General features: G+C 31.5%; 1 long non-coding RNA gene across 1 annotated transcript; it reads right to left on the reverse strand.

Moving 5' to 3' along the window:
- Positions 1 to 10715: 10715 nt before the first annotated feature.
- On the reverse strand, positions 10716 to 11632 carry LOC145640863 (uncharacterized). The gene is made up of 2 exons (XR_014114989.1): positions 11252 to 11632; positions 10716 to 10915 (listed from the first exon to the last, which is right to left on the reverse strand). It is a non-coding gene; the product is annotated as an uncharacterized LOC145640863 (long non-coding RNA).
- Between the last annotated feature and the right edge of the window lie 2961 nt (positions 11633 to 14593).

The following is a 14593-nucleotide window of genomic DNA, read 5'->3' on the forward strand; positions in this document are numbered from 1 at the left end:
ATTATGAAAAATAGATCTAATAATAACTACATACATATGGGTTAGAAACCTTCTGGAACAATCTAGAAATGTCTAATGGTTTTGAAAGTATGTTGACTGGATTATTCTCCGTTCACAAAACTAATGTGTTCCTATATATGTCATGAAATCTCTTGATTATTGAAGAATTAACAAGTATATATATTTTTATATATATATAAAATTCATAGTAAAGTTCATAATTATTTGAGCAAAGAATAGTGTTATGAGTTCAAGAAATTAATTAAACATGCTATTTTGAGCAAATTACTTGAAGAATGTTTTATGCCCATAGTTTACCGAATTTTCAACATAAAGATGAATATAATTGGGCAGGAGAAACAAGTAAGAGTTTTATAAGAATATTTTTCTTTGCTTGATACATGACATTACCAAAAGGATTTATGGTTTGAGTGCAAGGGATTTCAAGGTTGGATAATTAAGATTTATTTCATATCCCCATATGCAAGGATTAGGGGGAGATATTATTCATTTCGTTATTATATATAATCCTTGCACATGAATTGTATGATATATTGATGGTCAGTATTGCATACATTCGCTTTAATATCAATGTCAATAATTTATTTAATAAAAGCGACCACATAATATTACATATTTACAATGACACCTGAAGATGGATGTAAATAAATGAATGTCATTGATCATTACTGGTTGTAAATGCTCCAATTAAAATTATTGTCCCAGAAGGACAACATCGGTTAATAATGAAACCTAAAGCACGTCTGAAGCATTGTAGTCCAATAGATTAAAAATAAATAAATAAATAAGAACCTTCAGAAAAGGAATGGAGCAACTATTGACAATTACAAATTTGAGGAAAAGATAAATCCCATTACATTTCTAGAATAAAATTATTTTTAGTAAAATCAATATGTGAGATTAGTTGATTGTCTTGCTAATTGTATAAAGAAACACATGTTGGTGTTCTAATATTACATCACATTCATAGTCATGCATGAAGTAAATTTGATAAAATGATGTTCAAATTTAGAGAAGTGATTGGATGTGATAATTAAATTAGGCCATCAGGGTTTAAAAATTACCCGTTATGGAAACCTGAAGTTTCGTTTGATAATGTGCTGACACTCTCTCAATGACAAATATATGAAATGAATTGAATGGCAAGACATAACACAAGGGTTAATAAGTTTTGATTTTTTTTATATAAAAGAGTAATAGGTGACCAGAAGTTCACCAAAATATCGTATATATTATTGTAAACTATCAGAGAACTAGAAGCTCACCAAATACATTATTTAAGGCTTTAAAGATCCAGAAGATCACCAAATACATTATTTAAGGCTTTAAAGATCCAGAAGATCACCACCTAGTAGAATTACAAGCAAGTGATCTATGCTTGTATAACAATTCTTTTGATTGGGGTTATTATATGTCAGCATATAAGAAATTGGAAAATAATGGAAAACGTACAACTGCACAACACATGTCTCCCCATTGACATTGTTTTCCAGAAGATATTATGAAAAAGGTAATATATAATAAATACACCTGGAATGTAAAATTAACGAAGAAATGATTCTTCATTGAAGTTGTTCTCCAGAAGAGATGAAACTTGTTGAATACAAATCTTCTGAGAAATAAATTTTGATTGTGATCCTCCTAATGAAATGAATTTTATTGGAACTTTGTATTCTAAGTTGGTGAAGAACTGTGATGCCCCTACATATGAGATATTTTACCAACTTAGGGGGAGAATTGGAGTAAGTTGGCAAAAATTATAAAAAAAAAAAAAAAAAACTGATGATCCCTATATAAATAATGGTAATTTGAAATGTTTTCTAGCCAACTTTCATCCATATATTATCAAGATATGTTGCACATTTATGATTTGATTTGTATTCAGTTATGACTCATGTTGCATAGCGTTGAAGATACATTTTGGTCATATTAATTATGTGTATACATTGAGATAAAATCTTGCCAATTGTACTTGAATCACTACACCTGAAGTGTAGGTTGTATATGATCGGTTCCAACAAAATAAAGATATGTTTAATAGATATGATATTTGGCAAGATAGTGCAGTTGACACTAATAGTGTAATAGTATATAAATACCATAGTGTATGAAATACCCTAAAAGTGGTATAGATATCTGAATTATTATAATAGATGGCCTATGATGTAAGAAAGTTATGATGGTACCAATGAGTAATGTATTCAGATATCATAGTAAAATAACATGCGAAATGTAAGTTAAAGGAATTTTATGATACCGGTACACAATGGAACCGATGAATAATATGCATATGCATAATGGAATGGACTAGTGAATAAGGGATCTGAAATATATGTACATTTTGATGTCGACATAATCAAATGATAATAAGTTTATCATGGACCCGAAGTCCAATGAAATATGGATTTTTAAATCCACACTGTACAGTGTTTTGCATCATTTTGAGTCTTATATTCATGTACATGTGAGTCATAAGTTAATGGTTTATTGCATATGTATGAAGTTGTTAGATGTATTACTCACTGTATATTTTGTTTAATATGTTAATATGTTATCATGTTTTCTATATCTCATATTGTATGCATTAGTTTCTTACCATGACTGTCGTTTATGTGAATGTTCATTCAAAGTATAGTAAGACATATTTACAACTTTGATGAAAATTAGAAAGAGATATTTATATTCCAATGGGCTTATAATTATTGATGACACTGATTTAATTGCATGTTATGAATCATGTAAGATGAGTTCCTGAAGAACTTATATACGACATATTTAAATATCCAGCCCTACAAAGTTTATATTCTTGAATAATGCAATTACTAACAAACTCTTGAAAACTCAATGTAACTACATCATTGACATCTCAACCTGTAGTTGAGCATACGAGAGTTAATGAGATTTACTATTTGTATTTGTAAGAGAGCTATCGTGACAATTATGAAACATCTAAAGAGTATCAATGGAATACTTATGCGTGAGAATGTTTTCTTATGGTCTAGAAGAACCATGATTAACGTATATAATTACATGTGTTATATTATAATTCATATGAGATTGAAAAATGACATTAATAATATCAAGTTTTTCATCAAATTATTATTAATGAATGTTTGATCAAATAATGATCATCAATAACGACTTCCAGAAGAAGTCATAACCGCATAAGTTTAACCTTTAAATCAACTGTTAAACAGAGATTTGAAATATTGATATTAGAGATAAACACATGTATGGTGAAAATGAAGACACTTCACATGTTAACGTGAAGACTTGAAGATGCAATTTCAGTTTAGGAGGATCGAAGATCATATCAATGAGTGATATTTTACTGCATATGAGAAGATATACAACATATTGGATTCATTGTTGCGGCACTAGAAGATCTCAAGTTATGTATTCATCAGGGGGAGAAAATACGCGCTGCACTCTTTTTCCCTTGACCATGGTTTTGTCCCACATTGGGTTTTCCTGGTAAGGTTTTTAATGAGGCAGCATCTCGAGCGTATTACGAAGAATGTTGTACTCTTTTTCCTTAATTAGGTTTTTATCCCATTGGGTTTTTCCTATTAAGGTTTTAACGAGGCACAGTATTCAATAATGGACATCCAAGGGGGAGTGTTATGAAAATATTGTGTGGATATCCATTATCCTCTTTGTAAGTTTCCGGATTATTCTAGATCTAGGGTTTATTGTTATCTAATCAAACCCTACTTATTATATTCTGTGTATATATACCCCTAATATATGGAATAATATAGACAGATCAATTCTCTCTCAATCTCTCATCTTTCCCCCTTATTTCACAACATATAAGTAATTATTGGATAAAATATTAGTTGATTGTCTTGCCAATTGTATAAAGAAACACATGTTGGTGTTCTAATATCACATCACATTCATGGCCATTCATGAAGTAAGTTTAATAAAGTTATCACTAGTGTTGGAAAACTGACCAGAGTTCAAATCTAGAGAAGTGATTGGATGTGATAATTAAATTAGGCTATCCGGTTTTAATAATTACCCGTTATGGAAACCTGAAGTTTCATTTGATAATGTGCTGACGCTCTCTTAATGTTAAATATATGAAATGAATTGAATGGCAAGACATAACATTAAGATTGAGCTATATTTGGATTGTGATTCATAATAATTTGTATATATGAAAAATTTCAAGGGTTAATAAGTTTTGATTTTTTATATAAAAGAGTAATGGGTGACCAGAAGTTCACCAAAAATAACTTATATATTATTTTCAACTATCAAATGACTAGAAGCTCACCAAATACACTATTTAAGTCTTTAAAGGTCTAGAAGATCACCAACTAGTAAAATTACAAGCAAGTGATTTATGCTTGTCTAACAATTCTTTTGATTGGGGCTATAATATGTCAGCACATAAGAAAAAGGAAAATAAGGAAATTCAACTGCACAACTTATGTCTCCCATTGATATTGAATTATTGATCTCCTGAAGAGAACTCTAGAAGAGATTAAAGCTTGTTTTAATATAATTATTCTAAGAGATAAATTTTGTTGATTATGAGCCTCCTATGAAAAGAATTTTATTGGAACTTTGTATACCAAGTTGGTGAAGAACTGTGATGCCCTTACATATGAGATATTTTACCAACTTAGGGGGAGAATTGGAGTAAGTTGGCAAAAATTAAAAAAAAAAAAAAAAATTGATGATCCCTATATAAATAATGGTAATTTGAAATGTTTTCTAGCCAACTTTCACCCATATGCTATCAAGATATGTTGCACATTTATGATTTGATTTGTATTCAGTTATGACTCATGTTGCATAGCGTTGAAGATACATTTTGGTCATATTAATTATGTGTATACATTGAGATAAAATCTTGCCAATTGTACTTGAATCACTACACCTGAAGTGTAGGTTGTATATGATCGGTTCCAAAATAAAGATATGTTTAATAGATATGATATTTGGCAAGATAGTGCAGTTGACACTAATAGTGTAATAGTATATAAATACCATAGTGTATGAAATACCCTAAAAGCGGTATAAATATCTGAATTATTATAGTAGATGGCCTATGATGTAAGAAAAGTTATGATGGTACCAATGAGAAATGTATTCAGATATCATAGTAAAATAGCATGCGGAATGTAAGTTAAAGGAATTTTATGATACCGGTACATAATGGAACCGATGAATAATATGCATATGCATAATGGAATGGACTAATAAGTAAGGGATCTGAAATATATGTACATTTTGATGTCGACATAATGATAATGATCATTTTATCATGGACCCGAAGTCCAATGAAATATGGATTTTTAAATCTACACTGTATAGTTTCTTGCATTATTTAGAGTCTTATGTATGTTCATATACATGTGTGAGTCATAGGTTAATGGATTATTCTTTGCGTATATTGAAAGTTGTTAGATGCATTACTCATTGTATATTTTGTTTTCTATATCTCATATTGATGCATTAGTTCTATACAATAATTGTGGTATATGTGAATGTTTGTTCAAAATATATATATAGTATGGCGTATTTGTAACTTTGAAGGAAATTACAAAGAAATATTTATATTCCAATGGGCTTATAATTGTAATAAAATTATTGATGACACTTATTTAATAACATGTTATGAATCATGTAAAAGGAGTTCATGAAGAACTTATATACGACGTATTAAATGCCCAACCCTACAAATTTTTATGTCTTGAATATTACAATTGTTATCAAACTCTTGAAAAGTCTATGTGACTACATTATAATTGACATCTCAACCTGAAGTTTGAACATATGAGAGTTAGTAAGATTTACTATTTGTATTTACAAGAGAACTATCATGTCAATCATGAAACATCTAAATAATATCAATGGAATACTTATGTGCGAAAAGGTTTTCTCATGGTCCAGAAGAACCATGATTAGCGTACATAATTACATATGTTATATTATAATTCATATGATATTGAAGAATAACATTAATAATGTCAAGTTTTGTCATCAAATGATTATTAATGAATGTTTGATCAAATAATGATCATCAATTTCTATTATTAACGACTTCCAGAAGAAGTCATAACCGCATGAGTTTAACCTTTTTAATCAACTATTAAATAGATATTTGAAATAATGATATTAGAGATAAACACATGTATTGTGAAATGAAGACACTTCACGTGTTCACGTAAAGACTTGAAGAATTGAAGATGCAACTTCAGCTTAGGAGAGTCGAAGATCAACGAATGATACTTTACTTACTACATATGAGAAGATATCCAAATATATTGGATCCATTGTTGCGGCACTAGAAGATCTCAAGTTATGTAATCATCAGGGGGAGAAAATACGCGCTGCACTCTTTTTCCCTTGACCATGGTTTTGTCCCAAATTGGGTTTTCCTGGTAAGGTTTTTAATGAGGCAACATCTCGAGCGTATTACAAAGAATGATGTACTCTTTTTCCTTCACTATGTTTTTATCCCACAGGGTTTTTGTAGTAAGGTTTTAATGAGGCACAATCTTCGATAATGGACATCCAAAGGGGAGTGTTATGAAATATTTGTGGATATCCATTATCCTCATTTGTATCATTCCGGAACAATCTAGATCCTAGGGTTTAGATTCTTATCCAATCAAACCCTAATTATATTGTATATATATACCCCATTATATGGAATAGAAATACATTGATATATTCTCTATCAATCTCTCTTATATTTCTCCCTATTTTATAACAAAAAGAAGATTTTTGGAAGCAATTAACAACATATTAATAGGGGCATATAGGTAATTAAACAAACATTTTTAAGGATGTAAGTCCTCACATTATTCATAAGTGTTTTCTCATACCTTTTAAGAGTTTAAATTAAATTAGATTTAAAGTTAGACAAATTAGATTAGAGACAATTAACATTGTATTAATAGAGGCATATTGACACTTTTTTAAGGATATAATTGTGAAAGGAATGATGTCCTTCGAACAAGTGTATTATTCTGATAGCGGGTTCAAAATTATTAGAAAGCTAATATATTCAGTAAGGTCAAGTGATCGGAATGCCTGGGTGGAGGCCGCTTCCGATCAGTAATATTAATATAATTAATATTACAGCTTAATCTTGACTGAACCCTTCGCGTCACACCCAAGCAAAATATACGAACCGACTCGACGAATTAATTCGGAAGAAATTAATTCGTCGCCCGAGTGTTAAATATTTAGACGTCGGTAATTCGAGCTTGGAGCGTCGAAACCGATCGTCGGAAGTCAAGTCAAAAATAATAAAAAGACGAGACGCGTAAAATAATAATAAATCGACCATATTCCCAAAATACCCCTAGCATCGGAGTGCCCCGAGCATCCGAATGCTAGGGGCAAAAATGTCCAAGCATAGGTGGCTAGCAAGCGCACCAAGCCGAGCCTAGCATGGCTGGGTAGGTGCGTGCTAGCGCACCGTGCTAGCAGCCACGCACAGCAGCAAGCCCGCACCAAGTGCGTGGCTTGCGCGCACAGCAGCAGCCCGCATCTTGGTGCGGGGCTGGGCTCGGGCTGGCCTCGTGGCTGGGCCATAGGGCCGGTCACTATGGGGAAGCTTGAGGAATATGGGAGCAAGTGGGTAAGGACATGTGGCACAAGGAGAGTATTGAGTGGGGAGCAAGTATGGTCCCCTACTCTCCATGTGGTCCTCACCAACCCATTTCACATGGTAATGCCACTTGTAGATTTATTATTAGTTTGCAATTTTAATTTAATTTAGCTTTAAATTAATTTGTGGAATTTCATGATCCCACATTGATGGGATAGAAATTCCCACTCATACTTTCCTCTATAAATACCAACCTTGGGATTTGGAGTAAAGTGCTTGAGTGGGAGTTAGAAAGAGCATTCCATATTTTGGAAAAACTCTTAACTCCATTAACACTTGGGTTTTGGTTGGACCTTGCTAACTCCAAGGTAGCGGACCTAAAAAGTCGTGTTCGTCCTTTGTGGGTGGATACCGTTGGAGGCACGGCATTTGCGGTGCTCAAGGCTTTCAAGTAAGAGCCTGTTTTGAGAGGGCGAAGCTCGCTTCAAGGGTATGATTCGTTCTTCCTTTTCTTGTGTTTATTTATTTATGCTTTATGGTTTTATTAATTACGAGTGGTTCCTTGGGTCGGGGTTGTTTCCGTGGTGAGTCGGACTCACCAAACCCCAACAAATTGTCCTCACACTCATAAGTGTTTTCTCATACTTTTAAAAGGTAGATATACTACATAATTCTCGTGCCATGCTTAATTTTTAAAATTAACTGTAATTGAAATTCAAATATGAATTCATTAGAAAAATGAACTCAAAAGTTAATCATAACAATAAATAATTAAATATTTCATAATAAAGTTATTAGGAAAATTAATAATTCTACAAAGAAACTAAAAAGAAAAAATTAGAGTAGAGTATAGGTGGGAAATTCCCTAAAAAAAAAACATTACTTGTGTTTGTAGAACCCTCCAGTTATGAACAATCTAGATAGGAAGTCTCTGTCTAGGTTGTAAAGAGGACTATAAATAGGGATCCTTCCCCTCATTTTTGTATCATCCACACAATTGTAAGGGGCCGTTTGGTTGGGGTTAATAATCAAAGGGAATCGGAATGAACTGATATCATTCCCTTTGTTGTTGTTTGTTTGTCACTTTTTTTATTCCCTTTACCCATTTTTATTTTTGAGTTCACCCATTTTTAGTCTACATTGATTCCCCACCCTCCTAGACTTTCCCATTCCCTTTCCCTAGCCACCATACCCACCACCGTTGTACTTGCCGGAACTAGCCCAACCACCTTGCCACGGAACCAGTCCCCACCGCCGGACTCGCCGCACTTCCCCCACAACTCGCCGGAGCCCGCGCACCTCCCCCACCTCTCACCTCGAAAATACCTCCCTCCCCGGAAAAACTTCCACTACCACGCAAAAACCCTAGAAAACACCATCCCTCCCCTTAAAAACGTCGGCCGACCTTCCCCCCACCCTCGAAACCCGTTTGCGTGGTGGTGGAAGTTTTTCCGGGGAGGTTAGGGGCTGCGAGGGGTGGGGGAGGTGCGCCCAGGGCTGCCGATTCCCGTCGACGTTGTGGCTGGGCGGTGGGGTGGCTCCTGGTGGCTGGAAAAGTGAATAAAGGGGATGTGTGGTGGTGGTGATTCGTCACTTTGTTTATTGAAAACCAAACAACATAGTACTTGGAAAGGGTTTCATTCCATTCTCCTACATTCCCTTTGTTCATTCCATTCTGATTCCCCCGCGCGAACCAAACGGCCCCTAATTTCAACTCTATTAAACATTAAACATTATAAATCATCTTTTGAGAAACCTATTATCTCTCTTTAAAACTTTCTAACTTGCTTTTTTTACTTGTGCTCTCTTAGTTTTTCGCACTTAACTTTAAAGCATCAACACTTAGCCTTGCTTATTACTTTAGGGAGCCTTGACTAGAGGCAGTGGTGATTCTGGTAGGTTGTATATTTGTGTACAAAAAGACAAATACTCGGCATAGGAAAAAAAAAATGAGCTTAAGATAAGGCATCATATTAAACCATCCCAGTAACTAAAAAAACTTATGTAATCTACATTAAATGGGTTTATGCAAGAACAATCTTTTTGCAGCTCCAAATTTGCCATTTTGCAACAAAACAAGGAGAGAGTAAAAACTATAGCAATGACATATTTACATTACTAATAGTTGAAAAAGTAGACAATAAACAGAAAATTAAAAACCTTTTAACATATCAAATTTTTCACTAATTCATTGTAATTTTTCAATTAAATTTCAAGATGATGTATTGAAATAATTTTCACTAATTCATTGTAATTTTTCAATTAAATTTCAGAATGAAATTTTTTTTTTATGAACAATAATAAAAATTTCAATAAATTTAATTTCCACAAACTCACAAATTGCAAAACCAATAGTAGGGCTGTCAAAAGCTGACACGACACGACAACCCGACACAAACCCGACACGAAATAAGCGGGTTTGGGTCAAGAATTCTCGACCCGTTTAAATAATTGGGTCGACACGAACACGACACGTAATTAAACGGGTTAGGTTTGGGTTGAAATTTTCAACCCGAAACCGACACGCATAACCCGATTATGTAAATGGGTTGAACGACAACCCGTTAACACGAACCCGACACGCTCAACCCGATCATTAAGTAGAAAAAGAAACCTGAATTTTTTATTCTAAACTTTTTTTTTTTGAAACATTATTCTAAACTTGTACTGTACTGGTTGTAGAAAACATTGGCGTTATACTTAAATTTTGGGGATTGTTTGGCGGTTTAATTTCACTACTACAAAATATGCAATAGAGAACGTCTGAAATAGGCAATATAGAACGCCTTAGAGGCGTCCTTCAAGTGGGATGCCTTATAAAGTAAATAAGACGCCTATTTGAGGCGTTCTATATTCAATACAATACAATACATAACACCTATCCAAGATAGGCGTTTCCAATTGTATCCGCTAAAGATAAAAAAAACCAGGCAAAGAGAATGCCCATCTCATATTAGGCGTTCTATAATCATATGAAAATAGAACGCCTGTCCCAGTTAACGGTCCTCTTTTCTTCGTTTTTTTAAAAAAAAAAAAATAATTAGAAAATATTTAAATGATTTTCAGTTCATTATTTATCGTATTTACATTTGCTATTCTGTAAAAATAGGCTAAATCAAACAAAATGATACGTATTCTAAATTTATAACTCATACTCGTATTATAGTCTTTCGTATAATACAATTCTACTTAAAAAAAAAAATTAATACAGTAATTGAAATTCTCAATACTATGTATAATGGAGAAGAATGCGATAAAAAATTAAAAAAAAAAAGTTCGAATCAAATAAGTCGGCTATTCTTGCTTCCATTGATGAATCTGCATCAAAAGGAAAACAAAATTATCGATAATTCAGGATAAAAAAATTTAGTACTACTCGTAAATAACTATTCAGTTACGGATCTTCATAAAAAAAATAATTAAGAAGAAAAGCAATTTAATTTTTTTGAAAAAGACAGTATGCAAAAATCTAATTATTTCCCCCAAAAACTCAAACATTGAACCCAGGCCAAAACCAAAGTAATACTCCTTAAAATTAATCTGATTAAAACTAATTAAACATCTATGGATTAAATAGAAACTATATTAGATCGAAAATAAGAAGAAAAAAAAAAAGAAATTTTCGTTAATACAGGCTAGAGATGAGAAATAAACATTAGAAAATCAGAGAAGAAATCGCAAGACGAAAGATGCGCCGCTTCCATTGACAAAATCGGAGCCAAAGGTGGCCTGAAATCGACCCTGGCAATAAGAGAGTTTGGTGAAGAACGGTGGTGAAGGAGATAGTCTGAAGCTTAAAAACTAAGAGAAGAAGGAAAAAGAAGTTATGGAGAATTATTTTTGGTTCAAGCTTAAAAAATAATTGAAATGGGTGAAGGTGGGTTTATGGGAGTTTATCAATTTTGTTTGTGGGAGAAGATGGAGATCGTGGGTTCTAAAGGGAAAAAATGGAGGGCTGAGATTTAGAAGGCTAATGAAGAGGCGCACAAAGAGAATAAATGGGCTTAGGTCGGTTAGATTCATTTTTAAACTAAAGAGGCGCTAGAACGTTTCTCTAATAGAGGTGTTTTGTTTGACTCTTCTTACAAAACTGTGACCATTCCTAGGCGTTCTATATTATGAAGTTAGATTTTTCGTATATTTTTTTTATTATGTGATAAATCAAATAAAACTGTTGTTAAAGAGAGGTGTTCTGTATAATTTAGTTTATAAAACCGTCCTCCAACAAAGGCGTTTTATATAATTCTATAGAACGCATACCCAACTTGATAGTTCTGTATTAAGTGTCACTTTTTCCACATTTTGTGGTAGTGTTTGGCGGACAAATATTTTTTTTTTTAACTTTTTTACATTTCACTTTTCCACTTTAGAGGATTCTAGATAGTACTCAGTTACTCTTTATTTAAGACTTAATCATATATGTAATCCATGAACTTAAGTACCGATGCATGTTTTAGAAGTTGTCATTTTGAAGGTTGAGACTTGGGACAACTCTTATGTATTGGTTGGGTTGCTAAAACCATCATCTTTATGTTCTTGTAGTATCTTTTGCCAAAATCAGTAGCTTTAATCTCTTGTAGTATCGTTAATGATGTATATCTTTTTAATTATTATGTTGAATATTAATTAGTTTATTATATATTATGTGGGTTAAAAGGTTACCCGGGTAACCCGTTTAATAAATGGGTTAGGTTTGGTTCAAGGATTTTCAACCCGTTTAATAAATGGGTTAGGTTTGGGTCAAGGGTTTTTCAACCCGTTTAATATTGACACAAACACGCCACGACACGACACGTTTGACAGCCCTAACCAATAGAATACCTCAAATATTACGAAATTAGGGTTTATATTATTTTTAAAAAATTCAAGTGATTAAAATACTTACAATTATTACGAGTTTAATCATTTTTGGGTGTTCATTGATGTGATTGGCTAGGGGTGAAACTAATGTGGTTTAAAATCGAACCAAATCGCAAGTCAAACTGAATTATAAATATGGTGCGGTTTTTTTCTAATATGGTTTGGTGCGGTTTGAGAAATTCCGAAATTGAATTAATATGGTATGGTTTCGATTTTAAAATTTGAAAAACCATAAACCAAAATCCAAACCGAATTATTTCCCATATCCAAATTATACCATAACCCAAAACTATATATAAAGTGAAAGGGGGTTTTCGGTGATAAATATCACTTTCCCAAAATATCCCTTTCAGTTTTTTTTTTTTTTTTTTTTTTTAAAGGAAAAAAACCATTAAAATCTAATATATATATATATATATATATATATATATATATATATATATATATATATATATATATATATATATATATATATATATATATATATATATATATATATATATATATATATATATATATATATAAGGGGAGTTTTTTCCCGAGTTTTTAGAGAGCCACGTAGGATCTAATTTTCTCAGCGCGCCATGTAGGATTATAAATCTTAGTAGTAGCCAATTAAATAAGAGATTATTAATTTCTTTTAGAATTAAATAATTTAAATGACATGTAAGCAAAATTGGTGAATGAGATTTTTAAGTTTAAATTAATTAAATATTATATATTATCTTTTAATATTAGGAATTTTATCTAAATATATAACAAATTTTAGGCTCATAAATACAAAAAAAAAAATATTATTTAAAAAAAATCAAACAAATCGTGCATTGCACGGGCTTCATCTAGTATAAATAATTACCGTGTTTTTTAATACAAAAACTTTTGTATACACCCGGTTTCCACTAATATTACTGTACATCGAGTAGTATAAGGATAACTTTTACCTAATTTTAGGGTAACTTTTTGCCTTTTTTTGGGTAACTTTATACATAATACAATTTTTATATATATAGACAATAAGAAAAGTTTTATAATGGTAATTTAATTACATTCAATCACTAATAATTGATTTTTAGTCATTTAAAATGTGATTCTTTATTAATAATTTTTATTTGTATTGGATTACTTTTATGCATATTAGGGTAACTTTTATTTATTTCAGGGGTAACTTTTGATCAAATTAGTCTATCTTTATAGTGGATGTACAATAATTATTGTACACCAGATTTTTTTTAAAGTTTGTGTTTTTAATATTTATTTTTTAGGAAAGTCAAATTTTATAATTAGCCTACATAACATCATCATCATATTTTTTTTAATAATATATATATATATATATATATATATATATATATATATATATATATTTAATTATCAACCATTTTTAAACCTACTAATATTTTTGAATTAGAATTAAAGAGATAATATTGTGAAAAAAAATATAAAAAATCGAGCTTGATAGATTACTTATAGTATACACACACATTGTGTGCGTCTCTTAGCTTGTATATATAAAGGCCAAAATAATAAAACTTGTGTTTTTTGATGCCCTAGTCTACCAATGTGGACGATGTTAGAGTGAATGACCAATTAGATGGAGTAAAAAGGAAGAGAATGAAAATTTTCAGTGTGGTTCGGTTTTCTTTTGAAAAATCGAATTTACAACGGTGTGGTTTGGTTCGGTTTCAATAATAATATGGTGTGATGTGATTTAAAAAATTTCAAAACCGAATTAATGTGATTTGGTTTTGGTTTCGATTTGGACTATAAATCACACCGCTAACCGAACTTTCACCCCTATGATTGGCATATTATGGTTTTTGAATACTTTATTTGTCGGAATTTATATTTTGCAAAATTAGTAAAAGGCCATTGAGATAGATCAGTTTTTTTTTTATTTACGAAAACAAAACAAAAAAGAACAAAGGGTCATAGAAAATCTGTAAAAAAAATTTTGAGTTTAGCAAAATTAGTTTAAATTAAGTAAATTTGAATATTGTAATTGTTAATTTTTATACAGCCATTGTTGATTTTGTGTACAATCATTATTTATTTGTACACGATTATTGCATATCTGATTTGAGTTTTTATGTTTTCTGGAATTTTTGTGGGTTTGATTAAATGTTATCGTTTCAACAA

The sequence above is a fragment of the Chenopodium album genome, chromosome 7 (genome assembly GCF_948465745.1).
Source record: "Chenopodium album chromosome 7, dcCheAlbu1.1, whole genome shotgun sequence".
NCBI classification, from domain to species: domain Eukaryota; kingdom Viridiplantae; phylum Streptophyta; class Magnoliopsida; order Caryophyllales; family Amaranthaceae; genus Chenopodium; species Chenopodium album.